The 11,188-nt window shown below is 41.6% G+C and overlaps 1 protein-coding gene across 1 annotated transcript in view; it reads left to right on the forward strand.

Annotated features, from left to right (window-relative positions):
* LOC138522794 (weak neurotoxin 10-like) overlaps positions 1 to 4,441 on the forward strand; it is an 81,062-nt gene extending 76,621 nt beyond the window's left edge. The window contains exon 5 of the mRNA XM_069635405.1: positions 3,881 to 4,441. The gene's annotated coding sequence lies outside the window, so the exon portion shown is untranslated. The remainder of the gene's footprint in view (positions 1 to 3,880) is intronic.
* Positions 4,442 to 11,188: the final 6,747 nt, after the last annotated feature.

Here is an 11,188-nt window from a genome sequence, read left to right on the forward strand (position 1 = left end):
GACTTAATTAGGCAAACTACCATAAAAAACAAAGTTTAATACATTTTTAACCATTATTAAAAACGTATTAAATCATATAACATTCACAAAGATCAAAACACCAAAGTGTAAAGTATAAAAACACAATACATAGGAATTTGTTAATGATCAATTAATGATTTGTTTTACAAAAAACAGTGTGTACATCCAGGTAAACTCTTGTGGTGTATACTTCTCACATGACTTAATTAGGCAAACTACCATAAAAAACAAAGTTTAATACATTTTTAACCATTATTAAAAACGTATTAAATCATATAACATTCACAAAGATCAAAACACCAAAGTGTAAAGTATAAAAACACAATACATAGGAATTTGTTAATGATCAATTAATGATTTGTTTTACAAAAAACAGTGTGTACATCCAGGTAAACTCTTGTGGTGTATACTTCTCACATGACTTAATTAGGCAAACTACCATAAAAAACAAAGTTTAATACATTTTTAACCATTATTAAAAACGTATTAAATCATATAACATTCACAAAGATCAAAACACCAAAGTGTAAAGTATAAAAACACAATACATAGGAATTTGTTAATGATCAATTAATGATTTGTTTTACAAAAAACAGTGTGTACATCCAGGTAAACTCTTGTGGTGTACACTTCTCACATGACTTAATTAGGCAAACTACCATAAAAAACAAAGTTTAATACATTTTTAACCATTATTAAAAACGTATTAAATCATATAACATTCACAAAGATCAAAACACCAAAGTGTAAAGTATAAAAACACAATACATAGGAATTTGTTAATGATCAATTAATGATTTGTTTTACAAAAAACAGTGTGTACATCCAGGTAAACTCTTGTGGTGTACACTTCTCACATTATTAACATGTAGAACAGATTTTCTGTCTCAGTTTTAATCGAGAGAGTTGTGTCTTGACATGTTTCAGTTCTAAATAAATAAATAAAAAACATTATTTTATTTATTTAGATTTGTAGAGCACACTGCAGCCCATTCAACAGGAGAGTGAATTACTAACGAGAATCCTATTTACAAAAAAACAGCTCAGTGAGAGTTGGAGTGGTACAACCTATAGGGTTAAAAGAAAGGACAAAGGGTGAGCTCTATATCGCTAAATTTCTTTGTATCAGTTCCAACAAATGAACTAGAGAACGTTAAAGGAATGTATTACCTTAATGTGGGCTTGTGGGGGCTCACAACTTCATTAGTATAGTTGGTAGGGGTTAATTATTGGACCATTAATTGCAAAAGCTGCAAGAAAAGCACAAACATTAGCACTTCAAAAACTGCAAAAGCAGTGCTAACACATGTCTATCACGTAGTGGCAGTAATCAAAGAGGGAGCAGGTACATAAAATGAACGCAAGATTTGGAACAAGACGGAACTCCTTTTGGACAATATCGTTAAGTGGACAGATGTCCTGTATCATACCCCACGAACCGCCTGTCGCTTCTTTGATGGGGTACAAGGCAGAATAGCATTGTGCATTTGAAGGGGGAATTATCCCTTGCTGAAGTAGTGCATACAGTGTTTCTTGAATCCCTTCCTCTGCCTCTCTGGACAGTGGGTACTGCTTGACCCTGAGTAGTATTGTTCCTGGTTTTAGGGTAATCTTTATAGGGGTCACTTCTCTCAATAGCCCTACATCATGGGGGTTTGTGGTCCACAGGTGAGAGGGTACATATTGCATATCAGTGTCATAGTAGGAATGTGGTGCACTGACAACAGACATGATGGGGCTTGCTACTTTTCTGTACTGTACCATCACTTCACAAGGGATACTTATTTCCAACATTATTTCTCCGGCATTGTTGTCATCAGTGAACAGTTCCTCATCTGTTAATTTGCGCAATGGTATGTTTGGATCAATGCACAGTACTGTGTGCCATTCACATCCATGCATGTCCATCCCTATTGCCACTATTCTCTTTGCCTATACTTGTACTCCTTCTAGATCGATTGACAATATTGTGCCAGCAACCATCTCAGGGGCAGCTACAGGGCAGAGCACAAAATCAGAGGGCACTCTCATTCTTTCCGTGTGAGTTCAGGTACTGCCCTAGCCAAAACTCTGATCCCGTACACGAACATGTTTTGATTTACAGGTACCCCAGTCACCTCGAGTTTGTTGGCCATGGTGTGTATCAATAGCATTGTTCTGAGGGGAAACATGCCTGGTGTAGAGCAAACAATCCCTCGGTCTCTAAATGATATCGTCAGGTTTAACTTGCTGAGCAAATCTCGTCCTAGTAAATTGACAGGGGAACTTTCATAGTAGAGTAGGGTTGCCCACACTGTTTTTCCCCCTATCTTGACATCCAAATCTTCTGTTAAAGGAACTGTGACTACATCCCCAGAGAACCCTTGCGTTTCGAGATTTTTGCCAGATAACGAAATATCACCTTCACATATACATGATTTCTCGGCCCCGATTCCACCATAAAGATGAACTGCTTCTTTCCAATCTCTGCCCCCACCAGTGGTTTCTGTTCTAGATTTAAGGTAGTGGATAGGACTGGACACGCAAGCGCTCTCTGTGGGGTGGTCTAATTGGGGAGTGTATCTGTCCTGGGGCAAGAGAAAATATACTCACTGAGAACGCACGCCCTTTGGTAGGGTGCTGGTTCACCGTTTGGAGTGGTGGCGAAAAGGTTGTTGTGATGGTGGGCCATTTGATTGGAGTGGTTTTGCTGTGATTGCATGTTATTTGGGGGGTGACGAGGCATATTATAGCCAGGTGGTGGACAGTGTGGCTGTGCATCTTGTAAGGGTTTCTCGTATGTTTCTGTCAGCAATGATCGCCGCTCTCTGTCATGATTATGGGGCAGTCTGTTGGGGATTTCATTCAAAACATTAAGTAGCATGTGCCCATAACAGTTGTTAATCTGGATAGGAGCACATGGGGTAACGGTGATGTGGTTCTGAAACAGCTGAAAGTCATGATGCCCAGGTGTTAAACTCTGGAGACATGGCTTATGAATCGAAGGTTTTGCAGGAGGGTGCGTCTATGAAGACTGCAAATTACTCTGTCCCATAGGGTCCTTGGGAAAAACAGGGGTCCAGAATGCCAGGATGTCAGCACCCTGTGATCTGGTGGGTATATTTTAAAGAGATCATTTTTATTTTGTAGGGGGTAAGAACTAGTCATAGTTAAAACTATGTATCTCTGGTTTGTTTTCAGCCTCAAAACGATGAAGTGGACGGTGGTGAAGAGAGTAAAGATGTACCAGAGACTTTCCTGATTTATTGCGTTTGATGCTCATACCAAATTAAAAACCTGGGGTTTTAGGATAATAGCCTAAGTAAGGAATGTGTTTCGCTAATGGAGACTGATAGCATTAAAGATGAAGCGGTCACAGCGGCTGTGACATGGATTGATAGCCTGGCTATTCAGGGTTTTACGGACATAGTGGTAAAAACATGTTGAAAACAACACTTTCAGAGATGGTGCTCAGGACATAATATGACAACCCCCGACAGGATGCTCACGAATGTCTGGAAATATCTTACACAGATAATTTGCTATGTAAAATATGTCCCATATGGAGCTCTAAACGCCTTGTAGAAATGATGCGTCTAATACAATCACTAACACAGCTACGGGTTAGGAACGGGGCGGAACAATGCATGTCTAAAACACTGTGGGCTATACAATCGACAAATAAACCCCTTTTGAAAATGAAGCAGTTTAGACAGGGTGCCTGATGTGTGTTAGAAGCATCGTCGAGAAAACAGTTTGCAAGTGGAGGGATAAAGTATATCAAAGACAGTATGGCAGAGCAATGCGCATGTGGCACCGTAAACTAACCTACGAGGATTGATACTGTAGATAATTGATATGCATTTTTGCTTATTTACAGGAGATAAAAAATGGACACGTATTGGAATGCAGACAATTTAATGTGAAACCTGGCTGTGTACAACAATTACTGTTGGATTTACTTGAAGAGGATCTGGGGACTATGACATCAAGGATGTGTTGTTATCTGGAAATACCAGTACTGCTACACAGACGTGAATGTAGCAATGTTTTATGTATCTCAATCATATTCCAACAACAACCACCCGCTAATAGACACCTGCTGGCAAAAGCACTGAAGAGGGATGTTTTTGCAATTTTAGACCTTGGTGGGTCAATCATTTAAGCAGACGGTGTATGAAATACAACATCATTTTCTAGCTGTTAAACGACGATGGTTGATTGATAGGGAAGTTTATTCATTTCTCTCAGCCGTCTCGCTCTAGTGCATGTTTGCTTATCGATACAGTGAAAGGAAATGTATCCATGAAGTAATTACGCATACTGCAGAATCTGTGGCCCAATTGATCATTCTGCAGCATCTGATAAATTCAAACTATCCAATTTGAATCAAAATTGTTCTTTTAAATGCTAATAAAAATCTATTGTTTATACAAACCTATTCATGTCTCAGAAAGAAAAGAAGGCTGTGCCACAAATAGTTCAATGAAGAAAGGAAAAAAGACATATTTAACACATAAAATAAAAATAAAAACATTATTCCAGAAGTAAATAAATATAAAAGGAAAAATAAACAAATTCAGTCAAACAACCAACTCTGAGACAGGCTGCAAGGAGGGAGGCGACTCAAGCGGGGCATAGGTGATTCTGAAGTATATGCTGTAAGTGCACTGTGGAATAGTGAGGGGTGGGTATAGATAAACAACAAATACTTAATAGCCATAGGGGTGCTTGAAGCGGCCCAGTGCCAGCGTCCTTTTAGCAAACCCGACACTGAGTGTTTTTTGTAGAGTAGCAGTACTAATTTCCCATTCTTTTTTATCACACACTGTAGACGGCTGTGTAACAACGATAGGCCGCAGGGTATCACACAAGTCTTCCTGAACAAAGGACTGTACCATATCTTTCAAACTGTCAATATTTATCTTAGCTGTGTTGTTAGCATTCCGTGCTATACCCTTCACTTTCATACTGACAGTCCATAGATATGTGGATGGGCCTATGTTTTAGGGCCTGTGGATACAAACTCCACAAGGTACTCATAAGAGTTTAACTCTGAAGTTAGATCCGCTAGATAATCTCTGGTGGGTGGGTTGACATCCCCGGGGTGGCTGACAAAGAGAACGCTATCAGTGTAGTGATACAGAACCTGGTCTTGCAACTGTTCCATCACAGCACACAGTTTCAAGCCTTCGAGACCGGTTGTGAATGCGGCTATAAATATGTTGGTATTGTTCAAGGCTGTGCACTATTCCAAGGCGTATCATCAACATAAACACCAACATAAACAAGCCATGTCATCATCTAGGAACACACAACTGCTCACGTCATAAGAATTATCGAATAGCTAAGCATGAAGCACATCAGGTTCCTTGACGATGGTTGTGTTTGGTAGATTAACTCTCTGTGCAAAGTTGCCCCACAATGAGTTTAGGCATAGCTTTGCCAAAAACCAGCCAGCAGGGTTGTCCTCGATGTGTTCCATATGCAAGCGTATGCCCTAAAGTTTATAATGATCATCTATGTAGGCCTGTTTAGCGGCATCGTCCACACGCCACGAGGCTTCTTGTTTCTGTTGTAGGATCATCTAAATGTCTTGCAGAAGAGCTTGAGGGCGATTTCTTTAAAATTACATATCTCATGTAAACACCCCAGGCGTTAGCCGTGTTTCAAAGCAAAACAAGGGGGGGTCTGGGAATCACTCTACCAGCATGAACACAGCCCAATGACCTGTTCTTGGGTGAATAATCCCTGGGAGAGTCTTAACCAAGTCCTGTTTCAAAGCAGCTTGTCATTCAATCGTACACCAAGTACCTGTCAGCTGCCGTTCTTCATCGCTGTGCTTATACCCGCCTGTACGACAGAGCAGAAACATCAGCTTGTCTTCGCATCTATAGTGCAACACGGGTAAGTAAAGGGCTCGGGTGGGCAGACCTCATACCTGATCAAACCAAAATACTGGCCTAAATCCCCAAAATTGTCACAGATGATATCTGGGTGCCCCACAAGGTAAGGTTTTCATTGTTTACAAAGGGGTATAGACTGGTAAAATTTAAGTAGTGTATTTGTTCACCCTCTGAGACGTGGTGGTGTAACTTCAAAGCATCCGTATGATAACTGTTTAGCACATCTCTGGGTTGCAGGGGACAAGCAGTTTATTCTCTTTAAGAAAACAACCCACATCTGGATTTTTCTTCACCATAGCGCACCACTCGTGCTCCCAGATACTGATGACACAAACACACAGACTAACTAGGAAAATCTGTTTCAACAGGGTGCGTCTATACACCTGCTCATAAGTAGTACCCGTCAAAGTATTGAAAGCACTGGCTGGATAAAAATTGGGATAGCCATGATAAAAACAGCTGTTGGACTCATGGGCTGTTTCCACCCCCTGAACCAGTGCATAACCATCCAGCCAGTACTTGCTGTAACATTTCTCACTACCGCCCATTAGGGCATGTTGTATGGCGATGTTCTCTGTGTCCTTGACATACAAGAGCCATTGAATAGACGCTGTGAAATAACGTTTCTGTCGCCTGTGGTACCAGTCTTGGGGCAGCAGCATGATTGTTTCAGGCTTTAGATACAGTTGTCTGTAGATCTGCATACAACAACTAGCCAGCAGTATACCTTAAAAATGGTCCACGTATGGCACATATATGCCAACCTGTATATGTGTTTAACGGCGGGTCATCCAAATGAACCCTTCCCAGAACAATTTACAGCCTGTCTTAAAAGGTAGTTATCTTCCTGACAGTAGGCCCTTAACTCCCGTTGAAAGTCAAACACGCCATGTTCATTAGCTTTGTACCACACCATGAACTGGTCGTTCTCACTTGATATCATGTACTGTACGCTGTATTGATCCGGGGCTTGGATCAGAAGATACATTGTTCTGGTTAGCCGCTGTGTTGAAAAGATGTGAAAAAAAAAACCTTTCACCTGGGGAAGCTGAAAGCTTTTGGGAGCCTGCTGAGTTTCATTGGGTAAAAATGATCAAGTAGTCAATAAATCCTAGCTACTACAAAGATCGCCATAAGCTTAGCACCCTGTGTGATAAGTTTCACCTTAATTCTCTCCTGCACCAGTTATCGAAGTATGAAATAGCCATCATAGCATTCGGCATTATGAGCTAAAAAGGTGTAGCCCGTGAATTTGCTTGTTACAAACGTGCCAACAAAATGACAAACACACGAGTCATCCTCAAAAGCCTAACAACTGCCGCCAGTGAGATGGCGAGCATAGATATAGTTGAGCTGGTGGGTCACATTCTCTTGGCGAGCCTCCATGTCATACTCAATGTAATCCTCGGTTTTATTTTGCGATCTACCACCTACAAATAACACAGGTGTTCATCCGTGTTTTCAATGGACGCTTTACACACCCAATAGATTATCCCATCACGCTTATGGCTTGCAGGGAGAAATGTTCTGCCCGTGGAGAAGTCAAGAGGTGTCTCACTTACAACAAAAATCAAATGAAATTTGCTTAAAGGCATGGTCTAGTAAACTTTTTTATTGTCCCTACGGGTCGGCCATGTTTTTTAAGCCTAAGTGGCTCGATTTTAGAAAACTTTCCTATGGACCTTACCCGAGTTTTCGTCCATTAAACGCACGCGAAAACAAGCACCAGGGCGCCGCCATTTTCTGATAATCCTATCACTTGCTGCATCGTCCTGGCTGACCTGCTTTTGCGGCACTAAATCAATTCCCCCGCCCCTGAGCCTGACATTATCCAAACATTCATATTCCCCGCCTCTCTCCGTGACGTTACTGTGTTGCGTAGGCAAACGCGCCCAGTCGTCTTCTACGCGACTCCACACAGAACCCGGAAACCAACACAGACCATCTCACAACACAGCGCGCCACAATTCGGAATATGAAACTGTACTTTAAAATCAAACAGCAACACGGTACATTTGGTAAAGTACATTTATTTTACATTAAATGTTTAGAGAATATTCACCAATTGCCATATGAACTCCGAAAGCCATTTATTTACTTTTATCTGTATCCGCCATGGTACACAGGGTGTTGCTTTTCGTTAAAAGAAGCACTTTGGAAGCACGGTGAACCGCAAGGCTGTTCCATCAACTAGGCACTAGTCCATCGTAAAGGTTGATATGTTGCTTCTAGCCACTAGTACAGCGTAAGGGCATGTGGGCCCTTGGCGATCGTCCCATAAAATTGTCAGTGTGCTCCAGTTGTTCACACGAAGCTGCAGGTGTCTACTGTAAAAGCCATCTGCTGGTGTCTCAAACCGATGGCAGTAGCAGAAGGGGAGCAAATACCTGTTATGAAAACAAAAAAATTATAACTAGTCTCGCCAGCCGATCTTCATTAATATTACTTATTTTATTTATTACAGCCGATCAGAAACTATTTGCTTGCAAGGATAGTTCAACGGAGTATGTTCGGCTCTAAAATCAATGCGAAAAGTAACAAAATAAATCGAGGCCAACACACAATGATAAACGACAGTTAGTCTACATGAGTGAGGAATGATATGATATATGATATGGCATTTGTAACGCGCCTATACTCAAGTGTTTCAAGGCGCGACGAGGCAGGTGGGGAACAAGGGCAGACAGACAACGATCCTACTAGGCCAGGTGTATTTCTGATCGCACATGGGGAAGGGGGGAGGGGTGGTAAAAGTCATGTACATGGTTAGTTGAATACAAATTAAATAATAGGGCCAGCTGGTGGCAAGTGCAAGGTAAATGCCGGGAGAAGGGGCTGAAGGATACAGAGACAGTCCGGTAGTGCAGGTAGGCAGTGCAGGGAAAAGTGGCTGGGCCAAGGACCGAGATCGGTGAGGCCAGTGGACCTGCATGCCCATGTGCCCACTACGAACACGTTTTACTTGCTTTTCCTAGCTCTTCATTCATTCATTTATTCATGCATCCATTCATTAAATCTTCATTCCGGTATAAAAGCGTGTAAAGATGTACTTACATTATATTTGAAATTTCCATTGTGTCTCTTCGTAATGCAGTCTGTAAAATGGACCGTGCTCTTGACAACGATTTTTCGTATATTGAACTAAAATGAAACTCGGTCTAGTTTCTGAATTTTCTGCCTTATCGTCTCTTACGTTATTGCGCACCCCCTTCAAATGTAGTTCTTTCGGCATGGTCCCTGTCTCAAGGTCAAAAAACAATAGACCCTTATACTTCCAGTGCGACTTGTGGGCCTCATCTGGACGCTGTCCTTCGCATTCTTTATTTGCAACATCACGTAGTATAGGCATTTGTGAGAACTTGAAGTTTAGAATCCGTCTAAGTAGTGCGCCTCAATGTGCAAATGCGAACTGGCTTCTCTCCCAAATGCCACGGCCCGCTTGGCTGGCACGTTCTAAGTGCCCCAATTTTGTCCCCGTTGTCTGCGAGCTTTGCAGCCCAAATTGAGACATTTAATTTTTGGCGGAAGGTCAGGGAAAGTATAAAGTACCACAGGAGTTGAGTTAAAAGTGAGATTTATTGTTTGTTTGTTTGTTTTATTATTTGCAATACGCAAGCCTCCCCTCCATTAACAGTGCGCAGCATTTACATTTACATGAGATGAGACATGAGAAAAATATATACATACACATATATGAGGTGAATAGAGAGAATTCAAAGATGACACCCAGCTTGTTCGCCACCCATGATGGTGAAGGTAGGGGTTAGGGTTAGAGGTACACTGTACAATAACATTTATTTACAAAAAGACAATCGTATTGCAATTATTTAAACCGGGATTTGTACTTCACAATCAGCTGTGCTTCGGGTGGGCATGGCACAGTCGCAATGGTCGGTGGCAATGGATCACTGCTCTGCACAGAAACATCCAGAATTCCATATCTGTGCTTCTCTAGCACAGCAACAATAAGGCCTTTCACAAAGTCGAACTGCATTTCATCATAGACTGGTTTGATCACCGATTGCTTACTTCATTTTGAAAACACCTTAGTGTAGCGAGGCATCCTTACTTTACCCCTAGTCCTAGATTGTTCACGTCCGACATTGCTGTTATGGGCCAAGACCGCTAGTAGAGTGCGATGTTTCATGCCCCGAAAGCTAAAATGCAAGCACTTTGGCCTGTACTTTAGGCACATATTGTGGAACACCTCCAAATCTCCTGTGTGACAGAATTCTGTCAGTCCTCTCAAATCTCTTGATGGAGTTTTGTCGAAAACAATCTTCTCAATGGCTTTGTGTGTCGGTGAAGATGGAATCAACCACTTCTTCTTCCGTGCCTCCTCTGGGGACAAAGGGCCATGTTCACATTGGTGGAAATGTTCATTTGCTGTCCAGCGGTGAACGTTGGTACAGTGGTGCATCAGTGACCGCCATTTTTCAAGTAGTATTTCCACTGACACTTCACAAGTTTTTGAGCTCCACCAAAGATGGTTGGTGATAGAATGGGACCACTGCAAAATACTTTCAAAACCTTTTTTTTTCCCTGCAGCCGAGAATTTCTTATTGATTGATTTAGCAAGATGCCACACGTCAAATTGATGTTTAATATGTGGGAACTGCTCTCTCATTGTCTTGGCAATTGAAATGTGTCTATCCGTGGCTATGAGGTCGATGTGCATTCCCCTTGATTGTGGATATTCCACTGATTTGATAAATCCTAGTTTCTCCATGGCCACTGATGATGTACATTGTGTTACCCGCACGACCACCGAACTCACAATTTTCCTACTATCCATGTCCTGAAAGTGGTAGGTGCAGTACTTGGCAGAAAATCCAGGGCTGTCGCACTGTCCATCGCTGGCTAGCCTGAATCGTTTGCCTTCGAATGTACTTGCTAGAGAAAATTGTTCAATTTTCCAAGCATCACTAATGGCCGGAAACAGATAATCAAGTTGGTATATGTAGTACAGCGCTTTAGAAATGAAATGGAGTCCCACAAACTGAAAGAAAGCCTCTAACTTTCTAAAACTGGAGCCACTAAAAAGTGATGCAGCTGCACACAGTAGATTACCTGCTGGCAGTTTACCCAGCATCGGTTGTGCAGACCATGAGAACCTATGATGTAATCTACAGGCGGCATTTATTTTGACGTTACTGCCTTTTATTTGACGAGTCACATTAATCAATGGCTTCCCACATACTTTCCCTCTAATGGAATGCACACATTTCAGCATACTTATAATTTCCATCAAACAACTGTCGAATACAATGTATTTGATCTCT

The sequence above is a fragment of the Ambystoma mexicanum genome, chromosome 1q (assembly GCF_040938575.1).
Source record: "Ambystoma mexicanum isolate Mex_15411 chromosome 1q, UKY_AmexF1_1, whole genome shotgun sequence".
NCBI lineage: Eukaryota > Metazoa > Chordata > Amphibia > Caudata > Ambystomatidae > Ambystoma > Ambystoma mexicanum.